This window comes from Brachionichthys hirsutus, chromosome 14, assembly GCF_040956055.1.
Source record: "Brachionichthys hirsutus isolate HB-005 chromosome 14, CSIRO-AGI_Bhir_v1, whole genome shotgun sequence".
NCBI classification, from domain to species: Eukaryota; Metazoa; Chordata; class Actinopteri; order Lophiiformes; family Brachionichthyidae; genus Brachionichthys; species Brachionichthys hirsutus.
In genome coordinates, this window is record NC_090910.1 from 12,902,074 (window position 1) to 12,923,968 (window position 21,895).

Here is a 21,895-nt window from a genome sequence, read left to right on the forward strand (position 1 = left end):
CGTTACCTATAACGGCGCCGTTGGCCTCGCTGTGGATCGTACTCAGGCGCTTCAGCTTCAGCATGGATTTCGCTTCCTTTTGCTTCTTCCGGCGTCGCTTCAGGTTGCCATTGAAGAAATCCATAACCTGGAGAAGCACGCAGACAGGTAGACAGGTGAGCAGACAGGTAGACAGGTGAGCAGGCAGGTAGGGTAGACAGGTGAGCAGGCAGGTAGACAGGTGAGCAGGCAGGTAGACAGGTGAGCAGACAGGTAGACAGGTGAGCAGGCAGGTAGACAGGTGAGCAGGCAGGTGAGCAGACAGGTAGACAGGTGAGCAGACAGGTAGACAGGTGAGCAGGCAGGTAGACAGGTGAGCAGGCAGGTAGACAGGTGAGCAGGCAGGTAGACAGGTGAGCAGGTAGGTAGACAGGTGAGCAGGCAGGTAGACAGGTGAGCATGCAGGTAGACAGGTGAGCAGACAGGTAGACAGGTGAGCAGGTAGGTAGACAGGTGAGCAGGTAGGTAGACAGGTGAGCAGGTAGGTAGACAGGTGAGCAGGTAGGTAGACAGGTGAGCAGGCAGGTAGACAGGTGAGCATGCAGGTAGACAGGTGAGCAGGCAGGTAGACAGGTGAGCAGGCAGGTAGACAGGTGAGCAGGTAGGTAGACAGGTGAGCAGGCAGGTAGACAGGTGAGCATGCAGGTAGACAGGTGAGCAGGCAGGTAGACAGGTGAGCAGGCAGACGGGTACCTGTCTGCGGCACCACTCCAGCCCGCCGGTGATCCGGTGGACGGCGATGTGCAGGTTGTTCATCTCGCGTCGTCGTCCGGAGCTGAAAGGTTGTCGGAGCTGAAGCTGCTCAAGAGCAGAGCCAGGAAGAGGTTCAGCAGCTGAAACAGAACCAGAACCAGAACCAGTCACCACCCAGAACCAGAACCAGAACCAGAACCAGAACCAGTCACCACCCAGACCCAGAACCAGTCACCACCCAGAACCAGAACCAGAACCAGAACCAGTCACCACCCAGACCCAGAACCCAGTCACCACCCAGAACCAGACCAGAACAGTCACCACCCAGAACAGAACCAGACCCAGAACCAGTCACCACCCAGACCCAGAACCAGACCCAGAACCAGTCACCCACAGACCCGACCAGCAGAACCCAGGAACAGACCCAGTCACCACCCAGAACCAGAACCAGAACCAGACCAGTCACCACCCAGAACCAGAACCAGACCCAGACCCAGTCACCACCCAGACCCAGAACCAGACCCAGAACCCAGTCACCACCCAGACCCAGAACCAGAACCAGACCCAGTCACACCCAGAACCAGAACCAGAACCAGACCAGTCACCACCCACACCACCCAGACCCAGAACCAGACCCAGAACCAGTCACCACCCAGAACCAGACCCAGTCACCACGCAGAACCAGAACCAGTCACCACCCAGACCCAGAACCAGACCCAGAACCAGACCCAGAACCAGTCACCACCCAGAACCAGACCCAGTCACCACCCAAACCCAGAACCAGACCCAGTCACCACTCAGACCCAGAACCAGACCCAGAACCAGTCACCACCCAGAACCAGACCCAGAACCAGACCCAGTCACCACTCAGACCCAGAACCAGACCCAGAACCAGTCACCACCCAGAACCAGACCCAGACCCAGTCACCACCCAGAACCAGAACCAGAACCAGTCAGCACCAGACCCAGAACCAGACCCAGAACCAGTCACCACCCAGACCCAGAACCAGACCCAGAACCAGTCACCACCCAAACCCAGAACCAGACCCAGTCACCACTCAGACCCAGAACCAGACCCAGAACCAGTCACCACCCAGAACCAGACCCAGAACCAGTCACCACCCAGAACCAGACCCAGAACCAGACCCAGTCACCACCCAGACCCAGACCCAGACCCAGAACCATTCCAGACCCGGTCCAGCCAGGTAACCCCCCCCCAGGTGACTCACCACCAGGTTTCCGATGACCATGACCAGCATGAAGACCAGGATGCAGAGCGGCTGGCCCGCCACCTTCATGCAGTCCCACATGGTCTCGATCCACTCGCCACACAGAACCCGGAACACGATGAGGAAGGAGTGGAAGAAGTCCTTCATGTGCCAGCGAGGAAGAGCGCAGTCCTTGGAGATCTTACACACGCAGTCCTGGGGGGGTGGGGGGGGGGGGACAGCTTGAGCCGACCGGACCGGATCTACCCGGGACCTGGTCTGGCTCGCAGGCCGAGGCCTTACCTGGTAGTTTTTACCAAACAGCTGCATGCCGACCACGGCGAAGATGAAGACGATGATGGCGAGGACGAGCGTCAGGTTGCCCAGGGCGCCCATGGAGTTCCCGATGATCTTGATCAGGGTGTTGAGGGTCGGCCAGGAGCGGGCCAGCTTGAACACGCGGAGCTGGGGGGGGGGCGAGAGGCGGACAGGAAACCACAGAATAAAGGGAGGACACGGCAAGTCCCTCGCGTGGACACGGTGGACAGGACGAGGACGGGACGAGGACGGTACCAGTCTGAAGGAGCGCAGGACGCTGAGTCCCTCCACGTCCGACAGGCCCAGCTCCACCAGGCTGAGGAAGACGATGATGCTGTCGAAGATGTTCCAGCCCGTCTGGAAGTAGTAGAACGGGTCCAGAGCGATGACCTTCAGAACCACCTCGGCCGTGAAGATCCCCGAGAACACCTAGCACAGAGACACGCCCTCAGAGACACGCCCTCAGAGAGCACAGAGACACGCCCTCAGAGACACGCCCTGAGAGAGCACAGAGACACGCCCTCAGAGAGCAGAGAGACACGCCCTCAGAGACACGCCCTGAGAGAGCACAGAGACACGCCCTCAGAGAGCAGAGAGACACGCCCTCAGAGACACGCCCTCAGAGAGCACAGAGACACGCCCTCAGAGACACGCCCTGAGAGAGCACAGAGACACGCCCTCAGAGAGCAGAGAGACACGCCCTCAGAGACACGCCCTGAGAGAGCACAGAGACACGCCCTCAGAGAGCAGAGAGACACGCCCTCAGAGACACGCCCTCAGAGAGCACAGAGACACGCCCTCAGAGACACGCCCTGAGAGAGCACAGAGACACGCCCTCAGAGAGCAGAGAGACACGCCCTCAGAGACACGCCCTGAGAGAGCACAGAGACACGCCCTCAGAGAGCAGAGAGACACGCCCTCAGAGACACGCCCTGAGAGAGCACAGAAACACGCCCTCAGAGACACGCCCTCAGAGAGCACAGAGACACGCCCTCAGAGACACGCCCTGAGAGAGCAGAGAGACACGCCCTCAGAGAGCAGAGAGACACGCCCTGAGAGAGCAGAGAGACACGCCCTCAGAGACACGCCCTGAGAGACACGCCCTGAGAGAGCACAGAGACACGCCCTCAGAGACACGCCCTGAGAGAGCAGAGAGACACGCCCTCAGAGAGCAGAGAGACACGCCCTGAGAGAGCAGAGAGACACGCCCTCAGAGACACGCCCTGAGAGACACGCCCTGAGAGAGCACAGAGACACGCCCTCAGAGACACGCCCTCAGAGACACGCCCTCAGAGAGCACAGAGACACGCCCTCAGAGAGCAGAGAGACACGCCCTGAGAGAGCACAGAGACACGCCCTCAGAGAGCAGAGAGACACGCCCTCAGAGAGCACAGAGACACGCCCTGAGAGAGCACAGAGACACGCCCTCAGAGAGCAGAGAGACACGCCCTCAGAGAGCAGAGAGACACGCCCTGAGAGAGCAGAGAGACACGCCCTGAGAGAGCAGAGAGACACGCCCTCAGAGTGGACAGAGACACGCCCTCAGAGACACGCCCTCAGAGAGCACAGACCTCCCCCAAGCAGCTCGCTCCCCTCCTATCTGGATCAGCACCAGAAGGTTCTAGATGGTTCTTTGTGTCTTTAAACACCAACATGAATCAGAGCTGATGTGTTTAATGTTAGAGGTAATATTTGTTCCAGATGAAGTTCCGCGGTGAGACGGAGACCCCCCCCCACCAGGTTGCCCCCCCCCCCCCCTACCAGGTTGCCCGTGCTCAGCATGCCGGTGAACTCCTCCGTCATGGGGTAGTGCTCCATGGCCATGAACAGCGTGTTGAGGACGATGCAGACGGTGATGGTCAGATCCAGGAAGGGGTCCATCACCATCACCTTCACCTGCTGCTGGAGCCCCCGCCAGCAGGGGCAGCACCCCCACACCAGGTACCGCTGGGCCAACGCGTACCAGCAGGGGGGGCACTTCTGATGGGCCTCCTCCAGTTCTACAGGAACCAAAGAGGGCGTGGCTTCAACACAGACGATCACTTCCCGTTTCCTGACAGGAAGTGATCACGCCGTTGTATTGTTATGTCATGTGAGATAACCGACCAATCAGGGTCTTGCACACCTGCTGGCCAATCAGCACATGAGATGGTGCTCACCCTCCATGGCGTCAGTGAGGTAGCTGGCGGCGCTGAGAGCCCGCCCCCTCCTCTCTGAGCCCTGATTGGATGACAGCCGAGGTAACAGTATGGTGCTGAGCTCCGTGGTGGAGGTGGGCACCTGAGACAGGAACAGGTGAGTTAGGGACTCTGCAGTGCATTCTGGGAGAAATCAAAGGCTGCAGACGCTCCTTTTATCCACAGGGATGTTACCGTAGCTACACAGCAGTGCATCATGGGAACCCAAAGTTGTTATTCTTGCTGTGCCCTGTCTCTCCTGTCCTCTGATGTCACACACCGACTGATGATGTCATACATACAGATGAAGATCATGTTCCTGGGAGGGAAACACGCCGCCGGCAGCCCTGAACTAATTTAGCGCCTGTGGGTTGCCATGGTAACATATCCCTCCCTCCTCCAATCAGAGCACCAGGATGCTGCGTCAACGAGGCGGCGGACTTACATCACATGCTCACAGAGTAACCTCCTCAGGTACCCGAACCCGACCCAGGGGGCCCCGACCCCCCCCCGGTCACACACACACGACTCACACTCTCCTCCTTCACCTCCTCCATGGCGCTCAGATGCCCCTGCAGCGGCGGCGGGGAAACCCCGTTGTGATCCATGGTGACAAACAGTTTCCCGTTGACGTTCAGAGTCGGATAAAAAACCTGGAACCCGGAGAAGAAATCTGATCAATGCTCAGCTCTGATCAGCGTTTAGATCTGATCGGCGTTTAGATCTGATCGGCGTTTAGATCTGATCAATGCTCAGCTCTGATCAGCGTTTAGATCTGATCAGCGTTTAGATCTGATCGGCGTTTAGATCTGATCGGCGTTTAGACCTGATCGGTGTTCAGATCTGATCGGTGTTCAGATCTGATCGGTGTTCAGATCTGATCAATGCTCAGCTCTGATCAGCGTTTAGATCTGATCGGCGTTTAGATCTGATCAGCGTTCAGATCTGATCAGCGTATAGATCTGATCAGCGTTCAGATCTGATCGGCGTATAGATCTGATCGGCGTTTAGATCTGATCGGCGTTTAGATCTGATCGGCGTTTAGATCTGATCGGCGTTTAGATCTGATCGGCGTTTAGATCTGATCGGCGTTTAGATCTGATCAGCGTATAGATCTGATCAGCGTATAGATCTGATCGGCGTATAGATCTGATCGGCGTATAGATCTGATCAGCGTTCAGATCTGGTCAGCGTTTAGATCTGATCGGCGTTTAGATCTGATCGGCGTATAGATCTGATCAGCGTTCAGATCTGATCAGCGTATAGATCTGATCAGCGTTTAGATCTGATCGGCGTATAGATCTGATCAGCGTATAGATCTGATCGGCGTTTAGATGCTTCTTGTGATGTTTTGGTTCGATGATAAGTGAAACAGGAAGTTCTGAATTTATGGATCGGTTATCTCTATTTATTTATTTATTTTCATCGAGTATGGATCAATAGATGACGGTTGATCAGACGTCCACCTGGGAGCTCCTGCTGGTGGCGCTGTAGGTGCTGGGGCGCCGTTTGGGCCATGGGTGGGGTAGGATGCCGCTGAAGGTCCCGCCGCTGTAGGTCCGGCCCCGGACGCCGTCCAAGGCGTCGCCCGGGGCGCTGAACTCATCGTCCGCCATCTCGCCCTCCGACCCGCGGCTCCTGAGGCGGAAGTTGAAGATGGAGGAGACCTGACTGCTGCGCCTCGTCCTGGTGGAGAAGGAGCGAGCGAGGAGGGGGAGGAGCGGCTGGAGGAGGAGGTGCAAACATTTCTATCTCAGTACGTTGTCCTCCGATTTACAATCAGACTCCGCCCCCTTACCTTTCCCCCGTCCGTCAGATCCACCTGCAGCAACTTTTCCTCTGATAGGTTGGCCTCTACATTGGCCATGCCCATCATTGCTTGACTCCGCCTCCGCTCCTCCATCCTGTCCAATGGCAGATCAAAGGGCGAGAGTTCTGGTGACATCATTGAGTCTGTATCGAGAGTCTTCTGGACCACGATCTGGAGCGGGACCAGGTGAGAACCACCAGTATTAGCATCTTGCTAATGGAATGAAAGCTAATAAAGAATTCAAAACTGTACACAAATGATAAAAGACAAGACTGAACGGAAACATGCGGACGAAAGGGTTCTAATAAAAGGAAACATGCGGACGAAAGGGTTCTAATAAAAGGAAACATGCGGACGAAAGGGTTCTAATAAAAGGAAACATGCGGACGAAAGGGTTCTAATAAAAGGAAACATGCGGACGAAAGGGTTCTAATAAAAGGAAACATGCGGACGAAAGGGTTCTAATAAAAGGAAACATGCGGACGAAAGGGTTCTAATAAAAGGAAACATGCGGACAAAAGGGTTCTAATAAAAGGAAACATGCGGACGAAAGGGTTCTAATAAAAGGAAACAGGAGGACGAAAGGGTTCTAATAAAAGGAAACATGCGGACGAAAGGGTTCTAATAAAAGGAAACATGCGGACGAAAGGGTTCTAATAAAAGGAAACATGCGGATGAAAGGGTTCTAATAAAAGGAAACATGCGGACGAAAGGGTTCTAATAAAAGGAAACATGCGGACAAAAGGGTTCTAATAAAAGGAAACATGCGGACGAAAGGGTTCTAATAAAAGGAAACAGGAGGACGAAAGGGTTCTAATAAAAGGAAACATGCGGACGAAAGGGTTCTAATAAAAGGAAACATGCGGACGAAAGGGTTCTAATAAAAGGAAACAGGAGGACGAAAGGGTTCTAATAAAAGGAAACATGCGGACGAAAGGGTTCTAATAAAAGGAAACATGCGGACGAAAGGGTTCTAATAAAAGGAAACATGCGGATGAAAGGGTTCTAATAAAAGGAAACATGCGGACGAAAGGGTTCTAATAAAAGGAAACATGCGGACAAAAGGGTTCTAATAAAAGGAAACATGCGGACGAAAGGGTTCTAATAAAAGGAAACAGGAGGACGAAAGGGTTCTAATAAAAGGAAACATGCGGACGAAAGGGTTCTAATAAAAGGAAACATGCGGACGAAAGGGTTCTAATAAAAGGAAACATGCGGACGAAAGGGTTCTAATAAAAGGAAACATGCGGACGAAAGGGTTCTAATAAAAGGAAACATGCGGACGAAAGGGTTCTAATAAAAGGAAACATGCGGACGAAAGGGTTCTAATAAAAGGAAACATGCGGACAAAAGGGTTCTAATAAAAGGAAACATGCGGACGAAAGGGTTCTAATAAAAGGAAACAGAAGGACGAAAGGGTTCTAATAAAAGGAAACATGCGGACGAAAGGGTTCTAATAAAAGGAAACATGCGGACGAAAGGGTTCTAATAAAAGGAAACATGCGGACGAAAGGGTTCTAATAAAAGGAAACATGCGGACGAAAGGGTTCTAATAAAAGGAAACATGCGGACGAAAGGGTTCTAATAAAAGGAAACAGGAGGACGAAAGGGTTCTAATAAAAGGGAACTACAGGCGCCTTCGTCACATCCGGGTCGGGCCCGGGGCCCATTTACCTGCTGCTCCTTCTTGAGCCGCTCCATGGCCACCTGGAACTCCCGCTCCTTCTGACAGGCCTCAGCGATGGTGGCCTGGTTCTGCTCCTCGTACGCCATGGCGACCACGGCCAGGATGAGGTTGACCAGGTAGAAGGAGCCCAGGAAGATCACCACCACGAAGAACACCATGTAGGTCTTCCCTGCTGAACGCAGCGTCTGTCCACAAACAGAGGGGCCCCTCATCAATGCTCCTCCTGGTCCGACCCCCCCCCCGGTCCGACCCCCCCCTGGTCCGACCCCCCTCCGGGTACCTGGTGGTACAGGTTCTCCCAGCAGTCTTGGGTCATGAGGCGGAACAGGGACAGGAAGGCCCACCCGAAGGTGTCGAAGCTGGCGTAGCCGTAGTTTGGGTTCCGTCCTGCCTTCAGACAGTCAAACCCATCCGGACACTTCCTGTCACGGAAACACAGCGGGTGGGGGGGGGGGGGGGGGTAATTATTCATGAGCAGAACAAGCATCCACTTACCATGACCATATATGGGCAGCACCGGTTTATAACACACGATCAGTAGATAATAAAACAATGGACCAAAAATCAAATGTTATGACATCATAAAATATCCCAAATGAAACGAGCTCCTGAAACAGAGGGGCGATCGGATTGGCTGACACTGATGACATCACGGTTTGACACAGGAAACAACACAACGCTCAAAGCTTGACCCAGAAGAACTCAAGAACCCTTTGAACAGCGGCCACGTTTGACGCCCCTGCTCCTCCCCCTGTCCTCCATCTGCCCCTCCCCCTGCTCCTCCCCCTTCCCCTCCCCCTGCCCCTCCCCCTGCTCCTCCCCAGACCTCACCCCTGAACAGGACAGATGGACCTGAAGACAGACGGGGTCTATTCTGGGAGAATCCTGGGGGTTCTGTGAGAGGAGGTTCACTTCCTGTTCCTCCGGACCTCCTCCACACACAGGTCTAATTATACCACAGGTAAACCAGTGTCTGGGAGGAAGGCAGTACTTAGCATCGCTATAGCAACCGTATCACAGCGGTGCTCGCCGGGGGAGATTGTTTGGGAGGAGTGTGTGAACTTTGTGTTTACGTCTCCACTCCATTTTTTAATCATCAGGCCGACAGAATAAAGTCGAAAAATATAATCTGACAGATGAACCTCCCCCTAACCCCCCCCCCCCCCTTCTGCTGATCAATCGATCAATTGATCAGTTTAGCAAATAAATCATCGGCTGGCATTTGATCTCATTCAGTGTCAACGACTAGATTAGATTCCATGTGTCTTCTCCTGGGTCGTCCTCTAGCCCTGTTCCCTGGCAGGTCTCTTTAGCATCAGAGGTCAGAAGACGAAGGGTTAAAGGTGACGCTGCGTCAGGTCAGCATGGAGTTCTCAGCATTTAATAATCTGTGTGGATTATATTCCCTTAAAGAATCGTCAGAGAGCAGCACCGGAAATAACAGCTAAAGTGTCACCTAGCCGTTAGCATCGCGTGTGTGTGTAGGTGTGTGTGTGTGTGTAGGTGTGTAGGCACACACACCTACACACACACACACACACGCACACACAAACATATCACAGTAAACTAGATAATTATTCATCCATATTCTTGTTCAGTCCTCAAACCGCCACAAACCAGCAGCGACCTTTACTGGTCAAAGACGTCCAGTTGATTCCGGTCCAGTAAGTTCCGGTCCAGTCGGTTCCGGTCCAGTCGGTTCTGGTCCAGTCGGTTCTGGACGAGGACGCTCGTTCACCATCCAGCTCCGCCCCCCAGTTTCTGACCACCAATCATGAAGAGCGATGCCACTCACCCCGCGTCGCTGCTGTTCCCACAGATTAAGGCGTCCTTGGCGCCCTCCACCTTGTAGAAGTTATCTGGAAGACGAACAGGAAGAGCACGTCGGGACACACCCACAGATGGTGTCACTGATAATCAATACGATCGGTTCAGGTGAAGAAACGACCCCGTGGAGGAGGGGCCTAATGATGACGTCAAACACAGCAGCTGACGTGAACAAAAACTAAACGATGAGTCACGTGATCCATAGTTTATGATCTGATCAAATATGATGAGTCGGTGACCTCAACCACATTAGCTTAGCCTCGACCGCTAGCCTCAACCACATTAGCTTAGCCTCGACCGCTAGCCTCAACCACAGTAGCTTAGCCTCGACCGCTAACCTCAACCACAGTAGCTTAGCCTCGACCGCTAACCTCAACCACAGTAGCTTAGCCTTGACCGCTAACCTCAACCACATTAGCTTAGCCTTGACCGCTAACCTCAACCACAGTAGCTTAGCCTTGACCGCTAACCTCAACCACAGTAGCTTAGCCTCGACCGCTAACCTCAACCACAGTAGCTTAGCCTCGACCGCTGACCTCAACCACATTAGCTTAGCCTTGACCGCTAACCTCAACCACAGTAGCTTAGCCTCAACCGCTAACCTCAACCACAGTAGCTTAGCCTCAACCGCTAACCTCAACCACAGTAGCTTAGCCTCGACCGCTGACCTCAACCACATTAGCTTAGCCTTGACTGCTAACCTCAACCACATTAGCTTAGCCTTGACCGCTAACCTCAACCACAGTAGCTTAGCCTCGACCGCTAACCTCAACCACAGTAGCTTAGCCTCGACCGCTAGTCTCAACCACATTTGAGTGTTTTTGCTTTGAGACAGGAAGTCCTCAGCACCTCACTGGGACCATGAGCTCATGGTCACATCATGAGGGGGGGGTTCGGGTTGGGGACCTGCTCTCTGCTGCCGTCCCCCAAACGCCGCAGAGAGCTGCCGGATACTTCAAGCCTTACCTGGACCTTTTCTAACTCCTCCCCCTCCTCCTTTAATAATGGCTGATTTAGAGGGAACCCGTCTGCTGTCAGGAGAGCGGGCTTGAACCAGAACCAGAACCGGCTGCCTACTGGAGCCTCAGACCAGACGCGGGGCATGATGGGTAATGTTGGGAGCGCTCGGAGCCCGCTCTCCGGTTTCAGGCAGCTTTTAGGGGTCGATACCGAAGCCTGCGGGGGACACCGTTTGACGGGATGGACGGAGACACAAACTGGAAATGAATAAATAGATGGTGCATTAGCAGGACGCCGCCCGTCCCGACAAGAACCATTACTGGAAGAGCCAAGTTAACTTCGTTTGGACCACTTTGACCCTCAGCAGGTCCGGGACCGTCTCACGGAGACACAGGTGAGTTCAACAGCATCGCTCGTCTACCTGAGGACAGGTAGGACGTCTCTGGTGGAGACGGAGCGTGAATCCAGGAGGGTTCTGAACAGCCAAGAAACAGAACCTGAACCGGGTCCTGGTGGGCCTCAGAAGGGAGGAAGGCTGACTGGTGTGTGTCACAGCTGATCAGTAAACACGCACACACACACACACACACACAGACAGACAGACACACACACACACACACAGTCAGACACACACACACACACACACACACACACACACACACACACACACAGAGTTGGAGGCCAGGGTTGATGACAGGTGCCAGGTGAGCTCCGCCCCGCCCCCTGAACAGGTCGTTGTTCGTGAATGGTCCTTCTTTAATCTACACTCTCTTCCTCTTCCTGTCGTGTGACTTCCTGGCCCGGGTGGGCGGTGCTGCGGCTCTCACCTTCGTCGTTGAGGAAGTCCTTCAGCGACGCCCAGGTGCGGTTGTTGCAGGTGAAGGAGGCGTTGGCCGGCAGGCTGCCGTTGGCGCACAGCGCCGCGCTGCGGACGCACTTCTGCCGCAGGTTCCCCATGAAGAGCTGCAGGCCGATGAGGGCGAAGACGCTCAGGCAGAACACGGTGAGGATCATCACGTCCGCCAGCTTCTTCACCGACTGCATCAGGGCGCCCACGATGGTCTTCAGACCTGCCCATCAGCAGGATCAATATGTGGATGGATCAAGCTGCTTCCGGCCACGCCCCCGAGGTGCTTCCTCACCTGGGATGACTGAGATGGTTTTTAGCGCTCGAAGAACCCTGAATGTCCTCAAGGCTGAGACATTACCCAGGTCCACGAACTCCGTCACGTATCTGCAACGAGCAACACAGGAGGAGGAGCAACAAGCCCCGGGTGGAGCCAGGGGGAGGAGCAACAAGCCCCGGGTGGAGCCAGGGGGAGGAGCAACAAGCCCCGGGTGGAGCCAGGAGGAGGAGCAGCAAGCCCCGGGTGGAGCCAGGGGGAGGAGCAACAAGCCCCGGGTGGAGCCAGGGGGAGGAGCAACAACTGGATCAGCACCGAAAGGTTCTACACCCGGTGCTTAAACTCCTCTACATCATTGATGTTTTTGTCTGTTCAGCTTCATTATGACCTTTGACCTTTAGTTGACCTGCAACAGGGATTCACAAAAGGCCCACAACAGGTCGAAGGTCAACAGAGTGTCGGACTCACGCCATGACGATAACGCTGAAGTCCAGCCAGTTCCAGGGGTCCCTCAGGAAGGTGAAGGGTCCCACACAGAACCCCCTCGCCAGGATCTTCACCAGAGACTCGAACGTATAGATACCTGTGAAGGTGTACCTGAGAGAGGGAGAGGAGGAGGGGCGGCGTGCGGCGTGAAAGGGAGTCAGTGGCGAGGAAAGAGGGAATGACGAAGGCCGACTCACTCCAGGTACTTGGCCCAGGGGGCGGGCTCAGACATGGCCATGAAGCAGCAGTTGGTCAGGATGGTGCACATGATGAAGAGACTGAACAAGGTGAGCAGGTCAAGGAGCAGGTCAAGGAGCAGGTCAAGGAGCAGGTCAAGGAGCACGTCACACGGCGGCTCTGATTGGTCCGGCTAGAACCAGGCAAATCAAGAGCCCAGGAGGAGTGCTCTATCCAATCAGCACGTTGTGGGGGCGGTAACATCGCCTTCACCTGCCAGCCATGCACCGAGGGGGGGGCGATAAATCACATCAGAATTACTGTAATTAGTGGGGGGGGGGGCTCAGTGCTGCTGGATGAACGGCATGCTGGGACAGCGGCGACATAGCACGGTTAGCGGTTAGCGCCGCAGGGCAGGTAGCTCTGGCCCGCCCAGAACACGCACCAGTAACGCCATTAGACCGCCCACAGCTCGCCCCCCGTCCGTCCGTCCCTCCGTCCATCCGTCCACAGCCTCCCTCGCTCCGTCCCTCCGTCCGTCAGTCCCTCCGTCCGTCCGTCAGTCCGTCAGTCCCTCCGTCCGTCCGTCAGTCCGTCCGTCCGTCAGTCAGTCCCTCCGTCCGTCCGTCCACAGCCTCCCTCGCTCCGTCCCTCCGTCCGTCTTTCATTCAAACACTGTCCCATCTTGGAAGGACAGCGGGGAGACGATCTAAGTTCCAGAACGGAACACCGTTTATTAGAAACGATCATCGATCGGTCTGGGAGCGGGAGCAGGTAAAAGGGGCGGAGCACCAAACATCACACGAGTGCGTGGGAGCATTAACCAGCGAGGACACGCTAAAGCTAGCACCTTTAACGAGGGGGGGGGCTCCTGGAGGTCGGGGGGGCCGTGTGAGGTTGGCGTGTGTCCACCTCACACCACAGCTTGTCATAGCGGCGCCGCGGCGGTCGGGCATCAACCCAGAACACGCTTGATGCTTCATAAAAGGACGCACACCCTGAAACGGCACTCGACTTCCTCTTAGCCCCCCCCCCCCCCCACAGACATCCATCAGCAGCGCCGCGACCTCCTCCCCTCTCATCCAGCCAACGGCTCGGATATAAATAGGTGGGTGTCGGGGGGGGGGGGGGGGGGGGGCGACCGGTGGAGGCCTGTCAACAACTGAGACCAAACACAACGCCCCAACTTGAACTCTGGCGTGTCTGTGACATGACGTCGGCCATCTTTCATGACCTCATCAATATCTCAAGGTATTGATTGAAGCTGGATTTATTGCTACTGTAAGACTTCCTTCCATTCATTAATTGTTTAGGTGATTAGCGAGCTCGTTAGCAGGATGGGACCCCGACCACGAAGGTCAGATGGTGAGGGGGCGGGGCAGGAAGGAACCAATAGGACGGATGGCAGATCATTGGTTTGAAGCAGACATCAATATTAGCTTAGAATGGAAGGTTTCAAGCCAATCTATGAAATGACTTGTGACATCACGATGACATCATCAGGTGACCTTTAATGCTTCTGCTGAAATTCTTGAACCCAGAATGGTCAGGACAGGAAGAGCGCTGATCCAGATTCCAGGGGCACGCGTGCGTGCGTGTGTGTGCGTGCGCGTGTGTGTGTGTGCGTGTGCATGTGTGTGCGTGTGCGTGCGCGTCACGCAGGAGGATATGAGTGCACCAGGATCCGGATGGCGAGCCTGCGGACCGGGTGGAACGGGCTGAAGACGTAGAGCGCGGCGGCGGCGCTGAAACGGAAGATGGCCTTGCCTTTGTTCAGGACCAAGAAGGTCTGCAGACAGAGACACAGCGAAAGGTCGACCAATCAGACAACCAGCTCCGCTCTAGGCTCCGCCCCCATCGCTGACAGGAAGCAGCACAAAGGATCATGGGAAATCACAATTTGACCCACCCTCTTGTCCTTAAAGTAGAACGGGTCGATGTCTTCCAGGGCGACGCCCACCAGGTGAGACGGGGGGTCGGCGAAGATGCGCGGCAGCTGCTTCCCTGCCTCCAGGTCGGGCCGGGCCCGGGGCAGCACCACGTCACCCAGGTCCTGCACACGGGCCAGAGGACAGTCAGCGGGTACGCTGGCCCACTGTGCGTGTGTGTGTGTGTGCGTGTGTGTGCGTGTGTGCGTGCGTGCGTGCGTGCGCGCGTGCACCTCCTGGTACTGCTTGTGGAGGCGGGTCTGCTCCTGGACGATGCGCTGCTCGATGGCCTCCAGGGAGTCCGGCGTGAAGCGCTGAAAGCTCTCGGGTCCCATTGGAAACACGCAGCCGGCCATCTTCTCATCCTGATCCTGGTGCTGACGGGCCGAGTCCACCGGCTGGAACAGACCCCCCAGGCAGACCGTCAGAACCCCCAGAGACCAGGACCCCTGAAGACCACACCCTCAGAACGCAGGAGCACATGCGCAGTACAGGTGCAGTACAGTTCTAGTACAGGTGTAGTACAGTTCTAGTACAGGTGCAGTACAGTTCTAGTACAGGTGCAGTACAGGTGCAGTACAGTTCTAGTACAGGTGTAGTACAGTTCTAGTACAGTTCTAGTACAGTTCTAGTACAGGTGTAGTACAGTTCTAGTACAGGTGTAGTACAGTTCTAGTACAGGTGTAGTACAGTTCTAGTACAGTTCTAGTACAGGTGTAGTACAGTTCTAGTACAGTTCTAGTACAGGTGTAGTACAGTTCTAGTACAGGTGCAGTACAGGTGTAGTACAGTTGATGTGATGTCACAATAACTTTAATAACATTCTCCACATACTTTGACAGTATCGATGTTTACAATCAGATTATTATGGGATGTCCAGGTAATGAAGAACAGATGTCTCATTAACCATCAAACAGGGCAATCGAGTATGGAGTTACACAGAGAGAGAGAGAGAGAATCGCCTGCCTTGGATTCTAATTGGATGATTAACAGACCTCGTTTCTCAAACTTTCAATCTTTACAGCACCAGACCTGTGTGTGTGTGTGTGTGTGTGTGTCTGTGTGTGTGTGTGTGTGTGTGTTCACATCAAAAGAAGCTCGGCCCGTTTCCAGGCTGACTCTCTGACAGGTCCAGCAGATCCGGTCCTGGTTTCCATCTGCTCCGACACTCGGTCACGCAAGCAACGTTAGAACGCGTCAACGTCACACAAGCAACGTTAGAACACGTCAACGTCACGCAAACAACGTTAGAACACGTCAACGTCACGCAAACAACGTTAGAACGCGTCAACGTCACGCAAGCAACGTTAGAACGCGTCAACGTCACGCAAACAACGTTAGAACACGTCAACGTCACGCAAACAACGTTAGAACGCGTCAACGTCACGCAAGCAACGTTAGAACGCGTCAACGTCACGCAAACAACGTTAGAACGCGTCAACGTCACGCAAGCAACGTTAGAACGCGTCAATGTCACGCAAACAACGTTAGAACGCGTCAACGTCACACAAGCAACGTTAGAACGCGTCAACGTCACGCAAACAACGTTAGAACACGTCAACGTCACGCAAACAACGTTAGAACGCGTCAACGTCACGCAAGCAACGTTAGAACGCGTCAACGTCACGCAAACAACGTTAGAACGCGTCAACGTCACGCAAACAACATTAGAACGCGTCAACGTCACGCAAGCAACGTTAGAACGCGTCAACGTCACGCAAGCAACGTTAGAACGCGTCAACGTCACGCAAGCAACGTTAGAACGCGTCAACGTCACGCAAGCAACGTTAGAACGCGTCAACGTCACGCGAACAACGTTAGAACGCGTCAACGTCACGCAAACAACGTTAGAAATCGTCAACGTCACGCAAACGACGTTAGAACGCGTCAACGTCACGCAAGCAACGTTAGAACGCGTCAACGTCACGCAAGCAACGTTAGAACGCGTCAACGTCACGCAAACAACGTTAGAACGCGTCAACGTCACGCGAACAACGTTAGAACGCGTCAACGTCACGCAAGCAACGTTAGAACGCGTCAACGTCACGCGAACAACGTTAGAACGCGTCAACGTCACGCAAGCAACGTTAGAACGCGTCAACGTCACGCGAACAACGTTAGAACGCGTCAACGTCACGCAAGCAACGTTAGAACGCGTCAACGTCACGCAAACAACGTTAGAACGCGTCAACGTCACGCAAGCAACGTTAGAACGCGTCAACGTCACGCAAACGACGTTAGAACGCGTCAACGTCACGCAAGCAACGTTAGAAGCGCTTCCGCTCAGATGTCAGGTGGCTAACAGCCATGCTCTCTGTGAGCTGAAAGGCATCATGGGTAATTGTGGACAGCGAACAGACAATAGCCACCGCCTAGCTGGGATGCTAATGCTCGTTGATACCATTACATCTCTGCTGATCAAAACATTCAGCGCTAACGCAGCTAGCTGCTGGAATGCTACATGTTCCTCCCTCCTCCTCCATCATCCTTCCGTCCCTGGAAGGGGCGGTCGCTCATCATCATCATCATCATCATGAAGCACAGACAGTGGAACGTGAAAACACAACTAACAGCTTCTTAAAGAGAGAATAAAGAAAATGCATTATTAAATCAAACGAGAGTGAGAGCATCGATCAATGTGTCTGATCATCAGCTGATTGATTGGTTCCCGTCCATGGACGCAGATTGAATGTTCCTCTCGCTTTAGAATTCTCTGAGTGTCTTTATTAGCGCCTCACAGCAAGAAGGTTGTGGGTTCGAGTCCTTCCTGTTCTATCCGGCTCCACGTCAAGCCGCCTCCCACCTGCACTCAGCTGGGCTCGGCTCCAGCACACCTGTGACCTGCACATCTACAAGTCTGCATGTCTTCCATATCAGGACGAAGGGCAGCGCTCGGAGTGTGGTATCGCTCCGGGCCAATCAGCTGCGGCGGTGACGGAGGGCGGACACCGTCCCAGACATTCCTGAAACGATGGCGTCCGGAAGACGCAGCGCCGTCGACTCAATTATCCAGAGAGGAGGAACACATTCTGTCACCACGCCGCGGCCAGTGGGCGTGGCTCACTGGTACCGGGCCCAGAGCCAGGTTGGGCCCCCGAGGACCGGCAGGACCCTTGTGACTGGGGGGCGACGCCTCCCTGCCTTGTCACAAGGCTGCGTGGAACTTTCACGCCTCCCAAGCCAAGTGAAGTCACCAAACACGTCTGGCAAGCGAGCGCTGATCCCCGCTCGGTGCGGGTCTAGACAGAACCTGCGGCCATTTTGATTCCTGAAGGTCAACGGATACGGGCCGACTGATTGGTCCTGACTGTCGGTCGACTCATCGTTCCCTCGTCACGCTGAAGTCAGGGCTCTGCAGGATGGTGGGGGCTCGCTACCCGCTAGCATCACAGCGTTAGCTGCTGCTGAAGCAGCCGTTAGAATTGCTGAGTCATGCTCTCAGTGTTCCTGGACGACTTTCACTGAAGGATTATGAACCCGTCGACCGTAAACACGTTAGCTCGACTGCTATATGCTACGTCGTATGACACGGCTGGGGTCTCTGCCTTTACGGTGTCCCACCAGCCTAAAACGTGTTTTCCGTCGCGGGCGGAGTCGGGCGGCTCAACGGACCAATGAAAACACGGAGATCAGCTCGTTACCCGGCAGCTAAGGAAATGCTCTACTCCCTTTGAACAACAACAACAACAACAACAACAACAGCAGCCACAACAACCACAACAACAACAACAACAACAGCCACAACAACAACAACAACCACAATAACAGCAACAACAACAGCCACAACAGCAACAACCACAACAACAGCAACAACAACAACAGCCACAACAGCAACAACCACAACAGCCACAACAACAGCCACAACAACCACAACAACAACCACAACAACAACAACCACAGCAACAACAGCCACAACAACAGCCACAACAACAACAACAACAACAACCACAACAACAGCAACAACAACAACAGCCACAACAGCAACAACAGCAACAACCACAACAGCCACAACAACCACAACAACAACAACAACCACAACAACAACAGCCACAACAACAGCCACAACAACCACAACAACCACAACAACAGCAACAACCACAACAACCACAACAACCACAGCAACAACAACCACAACAACAACAGCGGGACACGTCGAGCTGCTGCTGACCAGAGAACAACAGAGTGAAACCAGAGAGGGACAGAAATAGAAAGTTATGTGTCCTTGTGTGTGCTCATAGTGAGGACACGGGTCTGAACCCGGTCCTCCTTCAGGTTCTTGTGTAGACCAGTATTAACTGTGGACTCCCTGTGGCACGCCGGCCTTTTCTAAACATATCTGTAATGGAGCTGCCTGCCAGCCTCTGCAGGTTCAGCTCTGCTTGCTCGTCTCCCTGAGGGACACCTCGAGCAGGCTGCTGACAGCAGTACTGTGGGTCTGCTGATCCGGATCCCAACACCAGCACTAGGACCAGGACCAGAACCAGAACCACCTGCTGTTTCAGGAACGGACCCAGACGATGATTTTAATGCGACCACGGTAGCATTTAAGAGCTAAAGGCTTCCATCGGGGGAGGGGGGAGCAATGACAACGGGAAACAAAGAAATAATTTTGACTTTCCACCTTAAGAAGTAAAGAGACGCGTTATTGGTGCAGCTGGTGTCCCCAGGACAGGACACGGGGGGAGACGGTCCTTCCTCCCCAGGACAGGACACCGGGGGAGACGGTCCTTCCTCCCCGGGACAGGACACGGGGGGAGACGGTCCTTCCTCCCCGGGACAGGAAACGGGGGGAGACGGTCCTTCCTCCCCAGGACAGGACACCGGGGGAGACGGTCCTTCCTCCCCGGGACAGGACACGGGGGGAGACGGTCCTTCCTCCCCGGGACAGGACACGGGGGGAGACGGTCCTTCCTCCCCAGGACAGGACACGGGGGGAGACGGTCCTTCCTCCCCGGGACAGGACACGGGGGGAGACGGTCCTTCCTCCCCAGGACAGGACACGGGGGGAGACGGTCCTTCCTCCCCGGGACAGGACACGGGGGGAGACGGTCCTTCCTCCCCAGGACAGGACACGGGGGGAGACGGTCCTTCCTCCCCGGGACAGGACACGGGGGGAGACGGTCCTTCCTCCCCGGGACAGGACACGGGGGGAGACGGTCCTTCCTCCCCAGGACAGGAAACGATCAGACACCGGTTAGCCGTGACACACACTCATTATTCATCCTCTCGTGTCTCCAACAGCAGCCCACAGGTCAGAGGTCACAGGAACGTTCAACCTGATCTGACATGGATCCAAAGGTTACCAGCACCACGACCCGCTTAGATCCACTGACACCCAGAACCCGTCTAGAACGTTGGCTCCGCCCACGCTAGTCCTGAGGAATCCATTGAATTCAAATGAAGTATTGGGAGGGGCCAAAGGGTTCTTGCTGCACTGTGATTGGTCCAGAGGTTGGTGGAGTACGACTGTCTCAAGCAGGCCAAGCCTCTTGATTGGTTGAATATCTGTTAACAACATCCAGCTAGATGCTAACAGAGGCGACAGGAAGCCACGCCCCCGATTTCATTACTGCCCTCCTCTTCTCCTCCATCCCGACATCTATCGTTCCTCCTCTCCTGTGTCAGCGCGCCGTCGCTCAGCTGTTACTTTCAAACTGGGCCACGCACACACACACACACACACACGCACACACACACACACACACACACACACACACACCGACACACGCACTCACACACACACACACACGCACTCACACACACACACACACACACACACCGACACACGCACACACACACACACACACACACACGCACACACACACACACCGACACACACACACACACACACACACACACACACACACACACACACACACACACACCGACACACACACACACACACACACACACCGACACACACGCACACACACACACACACACACACACACGCACACACACACACACCGACACACACACACACACACACACACACACACACCGACACACACGCACACACACACACGCACACACACACACACACACACACACACACACACACACACACACACACGCACACACACACACACCGACACACACACACACACACACACACACGCACACACACGGTGGATATTGGAACGGGTTCCCGGACGGGACGGCTTTCGTGTGGAGGCGGTCCCGCTGCCTTTCATGTGGTGCATGCTGGGATATGCTCCAGACGTTTATCTCCTGAAACACAATCAGCTGTTTGCAGGGCGGAGGGTGGAGGCGGAGCCGCCGTACTGGGCCGGGTCGACCAGAACCCAAAGTACAGACCAGACAGGTGACGGAAGCCCCGCCCCTGCACCTGCCGTTCACTACAGAGGGGAAACGTGGCCATGAGACAACGGACGTAAACATGAGGCCACTTTAAGGGGTCAGAGATTCATGAGGAGCGACGGAGGAGGAGGAGGAGGACGAGGAGGAGACACAAAGAGACAGGTGATGAAGACGAGGAGGAGGAGGAGACACAAAGAGACAGGTGATGAAGACGAGGAGGAGGAGGAGGAGACACAAAGAGACAGGTGATGAAGACGATGAGGAGGAGGAGGAGGGGACACAATGAGACAGGTGATGAAGACGATGAGGAGGAGGAGGAGGAGGAGACACAATGAGACAGGTGATGAAGACGATGAGGAGGAGGAGGAGGAGGAGACACAAAGAGACAGGTGATGAAGACGATGAGGAGCGAGGAGGAGGAGGAGGAGGAGACACAAAGAGACAGGTGATGAAGACAATGAGGAGCGAGGAGGAGGAGGAGGAGACACAAAGAGAGAGGTGATGAAGACGAGGAGGAGGAGGAGACACAAAGAGACAGGTGATGAAGACGATGAGGAGGAGCGAGGAGGAGGAGACACAAAGAGACAGGTGATGAAGACGATGAGGAGGAGGAGGAGGAGACACAATGAGACAGGTGATGAAGACGATGAGGAGGAGGAGACACAAAGAGACAGGTGATGAAGACGATGAGGAGGAGGAGGAGGAGGAGACACAAAGAGACAGGTGATGAAGACGAGGAGGAGGAGGAGGACGTCTCTGACATCAGACTAAAAGGCGCTCTGACGGGATTTACTGCAACAAGGTTTGCTCTTCATCACCATCAGGAGCGGCGGCTGGTTGGAGCCCCGCCCCCTTAAAGGGACAGTTCACCCTGGAGCTCAGGGACATGCACTTTAGCATCATCGTTTCTATTGGCCCAAAGGGGGGCGGGGCTAATCTGTGTCATTATTATTACTAAGGGGCGGAGCGCTCCCGATCAATACGTCAAAACATTTAACGATTTATTCTACACCCATAGCCCCGCCTACAGAGCTCTGATTGGGTCAGGTGTCATCACAAATTATTTCCAGGGACAATCCACTGGGCCTGTTGTTGATGGGTCTGCTGTTGCTATGGTTACGCTGGAGATCCAGTGTGTGT

General features: G+C 54.7%; 1 pseudogene; it reads right to left on the reverse strand.

The window, feature by feature from the left end:
* Positions 1-14,883, reverse strand: part of LOC137904146 (sodium channel protein type 3 subunit alpha-like) — a 29,667-nt pseudogene extending 14,784 nt beyond the window's left edge.
* Positions 14,884-21,895: the final 7,012 nt, after the last annotated feature.